The sequence below is a fragment of the Marmota flaviventris genome, chromosome 8, assembly GCF_047511675.1.
Source record: "Marmota flaviventris isolate mMarFla1 chromosome 8, mMarFla1.hap1, whole genome shotgun sequence".
NCBI lineage: Eukaryota > Metazoa > Chordata > Mammalia > Rodentia > Sciuridae > Marmota > Marmota flaviventris.
The window spans coordinates 77,101,197-77,110,565 of record NC_092505.1 but is presented as its reverse complement, the minus strand read 5'-3'; the positions used below and the strand labels follow the sequence as shown (position 1 = coordinate 77,110,565).

Genomic DNA, 9,369 nt, shown 5'->3' with positions numbered 1-9,369 from the left:
TACCAATAAGGACTCTGGTTATTACAACAGGCCAACCCAGGTAAACCAGGATAATATCCCTCTCTTAAAAAAAAAAAAAAATCCTTAACTGAACTTTATCTGAATGACCCTTTTGTCATGTGAGGTAACATACTAATGGGTTCCAGATTAGGACATCAACATTATTCTGCTCATCACAAACACCATTTTCACTTAAAAGAATGAAAAACAGACAATCTATAGTTATTCAGACTTAGGTTATTACCAAACGTTTCCAAAGTCAACAAAATAAACCTATAACTTTTAGGAAAACAGCTCATAATTTGTGTTACCAAAGATAAAAATTCAAGTTTTCAAGGGAAGTTTGGGGAAATCTGTGTCACCACAATGAACTCGACAGCTTCTTGATCCCCAAAGACTTTTCTAATGAGATTAGCAGTATGATCTTTTTTTAGACATGAAATGTGTCCACAACTGAAGTATCTGAGTAATTAAACATTTTTTCTAATGCTCACTGTGTGATATTGCAAAACCAAGCCTAGATAAAAGATTACTCAACGTGTACAATGGGCTAATGGATTTGGATATGACTGAGTGTGAAATGTTCACAGTGCGGCTTTAGATTCTACATTGTAACCAATACTACTTGTTAAATTTTGATGTAATAGTGAAAAATTAAGCCATCATTTGAAAGGCTATCAAAATATACCTCCCTTTCTAATTGTGTACCTATGTTGGGTTGTATTTTCTTTGTATACCTTAATGTTAAAATTTCACAGCAAATTGAAAGCAGAATAACTTAAGAATCCAGTTATTATCTAGTAAGTCAGACATGAAGGATATTTTCAAAAATGAAAGTTAGTGCTGCTCTTCTCTCTGACTTTGGAGACATATAGTTATTTTTTATTTAAAAATTGTTGTATTTTGCCAGATGCAGTGGCATGTACCTGTAATCTCAGCAGCTCAGAAGGCTGAGGCAGGAGAATTGCAAGTTCAAAGCCAACCTCATCAACTTAGCAAGAACCTCAGCAACTTAGTGAGACCGTATCTCAAAATAAAAAGTAAAACAGGGCTGTGGATGTGGCTCAGTGGTTAAGCAACCTGGGTTCAATTCCTGGTACTAAAAAAATAAATAAATAAGGCCTGGGGTCGTAGGTTGTAGATGAGTGGTAGAGTGCTTGCCTAGCATGTGTAAGGCACTGGGTTCAATAAATAAAATAAAGGTAAAATAAAAATAAATAAAATAAAGGTATTGTGTTCATCTACAACTAAAAAAAAATGAAAGAAGGAAAAATTTTTGCTGGGATCCCCTCTCCCTGGGTATAAGGCAGTGAGAAGATGATTCTAGTTGTATTTTTCAGTCACTTGGCCCCATCATTTGGGCTCCCATTGGTGATCTCTATCTACCCTATCATCTCCTCTGTATTCTATGGGGATGGGATTGAATCGGTGTTGGTGGAGTCATGTTGGTTCTCCCCATGTAGCCACTGCCACCTCCTCCTGCCTTTGTGGTGTTTCTCACCCAGGATGAGTATGACAAGGACATGAGTAACTGGTACTCTCAAGGAAGATGATTTCAAGTGGACAGTTAGGCCATACAGCTATGTTTTATAGCCTCTGAGATCCAAACACCAAAAGATGTGTTTCTTCTACAAAGGAAAGAATTAGCTCCCCACTCATGGAATCCAGCAGCATTGAAGAAATTGTAGAGATTGATGCTCAGATAAGGTGTGCCATGAGTGGGCTACTTGCTAATGCTGACTTTAATTGATGAAGTCATAGTGGAATCACAGGACCATTGATTCACATATGGTGAGACAATGACAGCGGAGCGTGACCCAGGCTGTTTTCAGACTGGCACTGTAGTCTGGAGAACATGCAGATCCAGGTATGCCTCATCTTTTTGGAACAGAATTGTTATTTGAAGAAGCTAATGAAAAGGGCCCCAGCTATTTCATATAGATCATCTGAAACCTTTGCACAGTGTGATGCTCCAACAACTGGCTCTTCTGAGGTTACCCAGAGCTCCTTGCAAGAAGTTTGCAAGTCTATGGCACTGAAAGAAATCATCAAATCTTTTCATCCTCAAACAAATAATGGACAAGAAACTAAATGCAATTAACATAGTAGCCTCAGTACAGTTTCCACATGTTCCCAAATAAAAAACTTAAAGAGGTTACCAAGGACATTTAAGGAAGCATGATGCTCAGAATTTCTCTGAAACAATTTCAGTTCTCCTAATTACCCTTAAATTTTATTTACACCTCCTAGTCCTTGGAAGGTGCATTTTTTTTGATGTCTATATATAAAAATAATTCTGAAATAGAAAATTTTATTTATTAATAGACAAAAAATAATTTAATATGGAATGAGTATGCTATTGCTATTTGAAAAGAAAAATAATTCTTTTTTTCAATTTCTCGGTTTTAATTTTTAATATAGCTAATACTGATAGCTAAACATATGTAAACAAAAGCTCTTTGGAGTCATCGATAATTTTTAAGACTGTAAAACAGACCTGAGACCAAAAACAATGAATCTACCCTCTGGCTACCAAAGCAGGAAACAGAACGGAGGAGATGATACATAGAAATCAGCCACAGGGAGCCTGAATGATGGTACCAAATGACTGAGAAATACAGCTAGAATCATCGTCTCACTGACCTGTCCCCAGGGAGAGGAGATCCCAGCAAAAGGCAACTGGGAGGGGAGGCGGTGCAGTCAGGGCACTGTGCAGTGACATCCCCATGGAACCCTGAGAGAACTCCATCACTTGCCCCTGGGAGCACCACCACTGTTGACACCTGCACAGAGAAGGCATCAGAGCTTGCTCAGAAGGAGCTTAAAACCCCAACACAACAAATGAAGAGCCTAAAGAGGCAGAGACCAACAGGAGAAGAGGGAGGATCCTGGATCCTATTAGGACTATCATCCTAAGGACCATGTTAGCTAAAAACCATAAATGCAAAGCTGATGTAGGAAATGTAAAGAAATGCATTGTTAGCCACAGAGGGGTGCGCATAGAGCAATCACAATGGCCCATTTCTTTGCCACACACTCTGATGTTATCTGAAGGTCACCAGAGCTTCTGAGTTCTTTCAATCTAAATAAAGATTACTGATTGGAAAATCTTATGACCCATGTTTCTCTTGATCCTTTTTCCTGGAATACCTGACTCTGGCAGTTAATATCTTAGCCATTTAGGTGTGGCTTTTCTAAAGAATTTAGAATGCCAGGCAAAGGTAAAGAAAACAGAAGGCAAGTTTGCAAAGGACAAGTTAACCCATTAGACAGCTTCAATCCCAGAGGAAGCCCCAAAGTGAAAAAGTGTATGGGATTAAAGGCAAGACCAAGACCCACCTTCTGCATCAGGTCTGCATCAGGTCCCTCCGGCTACGAATCTGGCTGGTAAGAGAGACTGGAACTTTAAAATTGGAACTTTAACCTCGACAGATTCTTAGTACTCAAAAAATCTGGAAAGTTATTGAATCTATCCAAGCATCTTGAGGGAATCTGTTAGCAAGTGGATGTGAAGTTGGGAAACTGTACCTATGATCATCCTTACTTCTGACACCAATTGCACAGTTCAGGGGTCCTTCAGACCACCGTCACTTCTGGCACCAATTGCAGGTTTTAACCACCCTTAGATTTGATAATTCACTAGACAGATTCACAGAACCCACTGAATGCTGTTGTATGTATCATTACCGTTACTGTAATGAAATGATATAGATCAAAATCAGTCAAAAGAAGAGATGTATGGGGCAGAGATCCAGGAAAATTTCACACACAGAGCTTCTAGTTGTCCTTCTCCAGTGGAGTCATGAACAATGTTAACTTTCCCAGCAACACTGTGGGAAAATACACAATATTGCAAACAGGGAGGCTCACCCAAGCCTTGGTGTCCAGAGTCTTTATTGAGGCTCTGGAACACAGAGATGACTGCATGCTCGCAAGGTAGACTGCAGACTCCAGACTGTCTAGAGACTGAGCTGATACCACATGACCCAAGGCTCCCACTTTAAATCACATTGTTAAGAAGACCTTGAGTGGCTCCCAGATAAACAAAGGCACTTTTATCAGGCAGGATATTCCAAAAACATAGAAATTACTTCCCAGGTGTAGAGGGCAAAGGCCTGGCCCCTCTTTGGGCAAAGTTAAATTCTCTCCTACACAGTGGGAAAGACATTCAACTTAATGAAGCAAGATGAGTGGTAAAAATTAAAATAATTTTATGTTTGTGCTCCACCCACAGACCACAAGGATGTGGCCTTCAACCTTCATACCCATGACCTGAACTTCCCTCCCCTAAGCTCCTGAGGACACTGGAGAAAGTGATTATGTATCTGTGGGCTGCACTTACCCCTCCCCATTTGACAACAGAAGAAGTCCAGGCAAAATTGAGTAGGAATTTATGCAAAACTAAATGGATACAACTCCGACATGACATTCACTCACTTTGATTAACAGATTCTTCCTAAAATTCAAATATACAGGAAAGTTAGGAAATTGGTATCTGTCATTCAAGTTTCTGTTTAGATTTATCTTACTGCTTTTCATTCTGAAAGCTAGATTAAACTGGCTGTTTGTGGGAAATAGAGATTATAATATGGTGAGTCATGGAAGCCTTCTCATTCAAGCAGGTAGGTCTTTGAAGCACTTCATTGCTAGCTTTTCTTACTAGTGGTATCCCAAACTACCAGAATTCCACAAGAGCTACATAGAATGACACTTCTCAAGTGATTATCATTTAGAAGTGTCTATCTGGAGTATCCTTTTGAGAAGGATTCTGAAACCATACATTGACTCTGTTTGAAAAAGTGTGGTGATCTATGAGTAAAGTTGGTTGTGGCTGTGGGCAATGAAATTGCCTCATCCTGATCTAATCCTTTTACCTCAGGTCCAAATGCTGCTCTTGAAGGAAGCTGAACCACTTGAAGACCATCAAACTAAACACTTTGGCTCTTTGTTCTTGCACTCATTCACTGGCCAATCCAGCCATTCCATCCAAGATTCCCTCTTGATGATAACGTTTAACTCCTTGTGACCCCAGAGACTATGCATCATCCAGCAAGCACCACTGACTCTGAGGTCCAGGGTAACAATCGCTTCCTCACAGTTGTATTCAGTTCCAGTTCCTCAGCATGTTCTAAATACCCAGACCCAAAGAGGAGATGACAGAGGTTGGACTTAATTTCTCCATAGCAATGCTATGCAGGCATCTCTACCCCCAGGAACTAGAAGCATTAATTTTTACCTCCAAGTTTCTGATCATAACACCTTGCATCATCTTAGCCAACATTTGGCTGTTCGTTATGTGCTAGACAATGAGCCAAGTACCTTTTATGTTCATATTAACTTTGTAGGCTGCATATGATTATCTGCCACATTTTACAGAGGAAGTAAGGGGTGAGGAGGTTCAGTAACTTGCTCAAGGTTAAGCAAGATTTCAACAAGTAAATCCAGAGATTCTACTCTAAATATTACACATACCTTACATCTTACAAAAGGTTCCACACCCAGTACTGCTCTGTGCTTAAAATCATATCGATTATATATTCTATTCTATAATAAACCTAGGTGTGTTTTACTATAAAAAAGCATATTATTTCGCAGACATCCTAGTAAAAATTGATATTCCCATAAGAGACGACATGTTTATCCTGAGGCTTCATGTTTTCCCTTGGAGTATAAAAGTACAGTGAGGAAAATAACACCACTGCTTTGGATTTTGCTCTACCTCTACCTAATGATAAAATGTGTAAACTCAGAAAGCTACATTATTCTTCATACAAGTTTCCTACATGCAAGACTGTGAACTATGGAGTATAGGGTTTAAAACCGAAAGGCTAGGTCTTGCTTTTTAATCCAATCTTTCAGTCTATGTCTTTTGATTGATGAGTTTAGGCCATTAACATTAAGGTTATTATTGAGATGTGATTTGGATTCCCTGTCATTTTGAAGCAATTAATAACGTGATTGGGAGAAAATCTTTACCACATGCACCTCCGATAAAACGTTAATCTCTAGGATATATAAAAGAACTCAGAAACATGGCGGCGAGTGGGGAGGCAGCGCTTTCAGTACCTCCTCAATAACGGGGTCAGACAGACGCATTGATACACTTAGATTCCACCTGCTGAGAAACTCCTAGCAAAATTCCACTAAAGAGAGACCAGCCGGGAATTGGTAGGATTTTTGGAGGTGACAGTTTGCCCCAGACGAGTGAATCTCCGCCACGCAGTGCAGAGGTCCAGACCCGCCAGCCGCTGCCCGCGCAACTCGGCGACTGTCGGCTGCCTGCACCGGCCCCCGCGTCTGGGCGGATAGCCTCCGAGGCGCAGCGCAGCAGGAGCAGTGCAGGGACTCTAGGAAGAGGTCTCTCGCCAAGCCTTCATGAAATAGCGAACTGGGAGCTGAAACCAACCAGAGACAGACCAGTCCCACCCCTCCCTTCGGACACTCCGGCAAGGAGCCTGGGGCCCGCCATAGCAGAGAGGTGACATCACCGGAGTTCAGCCGGCGGAATTCCTTCCCAGCGGAATCCACGTTAGCAGGTGTGTGACTCCCACCCCCTCCAGATACAAGCAGCCAGGAAACCTCGGGAATCTCTCCGGGGGCGTGTCTGTAGGGAAGCAGAGGGGATTCCCGATCCCCACCTCCCCTTAACACCAGCGGCGACACCCAAGATCTTAGCCGCCAGTTTCTGGGGGCGTGCCCACCAAAGGGGTCTGGAAAAATTAAACTGTTGGTTCCCAGATCACCCCACCACAGCACTGGGGCTTAGATGAATGACAGAGAGGGTGTTCATCGTTCGGGATATAGGACACGCGGTGGGGCTGCAAGTGTAATCAGATCCTTAGGGAACCGCCTCCGGTGAACAGGACCTGGCTGGCTGGCTGGCAGGAGGAACAGGGGGAGGGGCCGGATAAGTGAAAGGGCTCTGGACTAACAGGATTGAGAGACTCCCAGGAACCGCCTTATAGGGATTTCTGTCAGCATATAGAGGGCAGAAGCTCGGCTCGGAGGGCACAGCTCCGCCTACTGGAAGAGAAGAAAATGGGATTCAGCCATAGAACAGGTAATTTCAGGCTGCTATTCGCCTGCGGCTAGCAGACAAATTACTCAGGCTCATTGCTAAATAACCCGTGGAAACTGCTTCTTGGAGACTATTCTTATCAGAGCATACACCAAGCATGGAGAGGCCGAGCTCTGGCTCCTGGAACTGCGCTGGCCCAGGGCTGAGGAGCCCGCGGAGACTGCTTCTCGGTCCGGGTCCTGCTGAGTACTGTGGAGGTGGATGCCAACCGAGCCTTCGTGGGCAGTGGCAGCAGGACTGAGACGGGGCCTGTGGGGACCCGTCGGGACTCACCCGTTCTTTGGTCGCCCGGCGGAGGGAACGAGATGCCGCTGTTCGCAGGGGATGCCACCATGGCAGAGATCTGATGTCATCGGAGAGCGGCCGAGGAGAGAACTTCATCGGAGCCAGCGGCAACGGAAACAGTTGGTCTCCTGGTAGGGAGGGTGAGTCACAGATACCCGAGTCTCTCTCGCTTTGTCGTGGAGCCAGAGGGGAGGAGCGGGGCCGCCGCCCGCGCCCGCAAGGTAGGCAGACCTGCGACCAACCTGCAGAACAGGCCCAGTGGTCTGCGGGTGTGGTAGGAGGGGCAGGGCAGAGCCGCTGCCCGCGCCTGCAAGGTAAGCAGACCTGCGACAGACCAGCGGATCAGGCCCAGCGGCCTGCCAGCGTGGTACACACTTCACCCCAACTGGAGTAGGGGCAGAGCAGAGCCTTCACCCGCGCCCAGATCAGGCCCAGCGGCCCGCCTGTGTGGTGGTCACGTGACCCCAATTGGAGTGGGGGCAGAGCGGAACTGCCACCCGTACCCGCAAGGTGGGCAGACCAGCGACCAACCTGCAGATCAGGCCCAGCGGTCCGCGGGCGTGGTAGGAGGTGCAGGGCAGAGCCTTTGCGCGCGCCTGCAAGGTAGGCAGACCTGCGACAGACCGGCGGATCAGGCCCGGGGGTCCGCGGGCGTGGTAGACACCTCACACCAATTGGAGGAGGGGCAGAGCAGAGCCCCCACCCGCGCCTGCAAGGGAGACTTTTCAACTATACAAGAGCAATATAAATATATAGGGGGGGGGCAATTTCAAAAACACAACAGTTTCACCAAGCAGAAAGAAACGCAAGCAGTATGAAAAGACAAGGAAAGAAAGGACCACAAGCAATGCAGGTCAACTCAACTTTAGAAGAGGTAACAGCTGCAGCAGATGGAATGTCAGATAAAGAATGCAGGATATACATGCTTCAGATGATCTGGAGTATCAAGGAAGACATTAGACAGCAAAATCAGACAATGAAAGATCACTTCGACAATGAATTACACAAACAAATCCAGGAAGCAAAGGATCAACTATACAGGGAGATAGAGGTTATAAAAAACAAACAAACAGAAATCCTAGAAATGCAGGAAGCAATAAACCAACTTAAAAACTCAATGGAGAATACTACCAGCAGAGTAGAACACTTAGAAGATAGAACATCAGACAATGAAGACAAAGTATTTCAACTGGAAAAGAACATAGACAGCTCAGCAAGACTGTTAAGAAACCATGAGCAGAACATCCAAGAAATATGGGATAACATTAAGAGACCAAACTTAAGAGTCATTGGGAGACAGGAAGGTATAGAACTCCATACCAAAGGAATGAGCAATTTATTCAATGAAATAATAGGAGAAAACTTCCCAGACTTGAAGAATGAGACAGAATCCCAAATCCTAGAAACCTACAGGATACCGAATGTGCAAAATTATAAGAGATCCACACCTAGACACATTATAATGAAGATGCCCAACATACAGAATAAGGAGAGAATTTTAAAAGCTACAAGAGAAAGGAAGCAGATTACATTTAGGGGTAAGCCAATCAGAATAACAGCTGATCTTTCAACACAGACTCTGAAAGCTAGAAGATCCTGGAATAACATATTTCAAACACTGAAAGAAAGTGGGTTGCAACCAAGAATTGTGTATCCAGCAAAATTAAGCTTCAGGATGGAAGATGAAATTAAAACCTTCCACGACAAACAAAAGTTAAAAGAATATGCAGCTAGAAAACCATCTCTTCAAAACATCCTCGGCAAAACATTACAGGAAGAGGAAATGGAAAATAACAATGAAAACCAACAGTGGGAGGTAGGACAGTAAAGGGGGGGGAATAATCAAAGAGGAAAACAAACCATGTTTAGTAACATAAATAAACAAATATGGCTGGAACAACAACCCATATCTCAATAATAACCCTAAATGTTAATGGCTTAAACTCACCAATTAAGAGACACAGGATAGTAGAATGGATCACAAAACAAGACCCAACAATATGCTG

At 43.7% G+C, this 9,369-nt stretch overlaps 1 pseudogene; it reads left to right on the top strand.

Annotated features, from left to right (window-relative positions):
- The first annotated feature begins 1,657 nt into the window (after nucleotides 1-1,657).
- LOC114098979 (proteasome subunit alpha type-5 pseudogene) lies at nucleotides 1,658-2,172 on the top strand (annotated as a pseudogene).
- The last annotated feature ends 7,197 nt before the right edge of the window (nucleotides 2,173-9,369 follow it).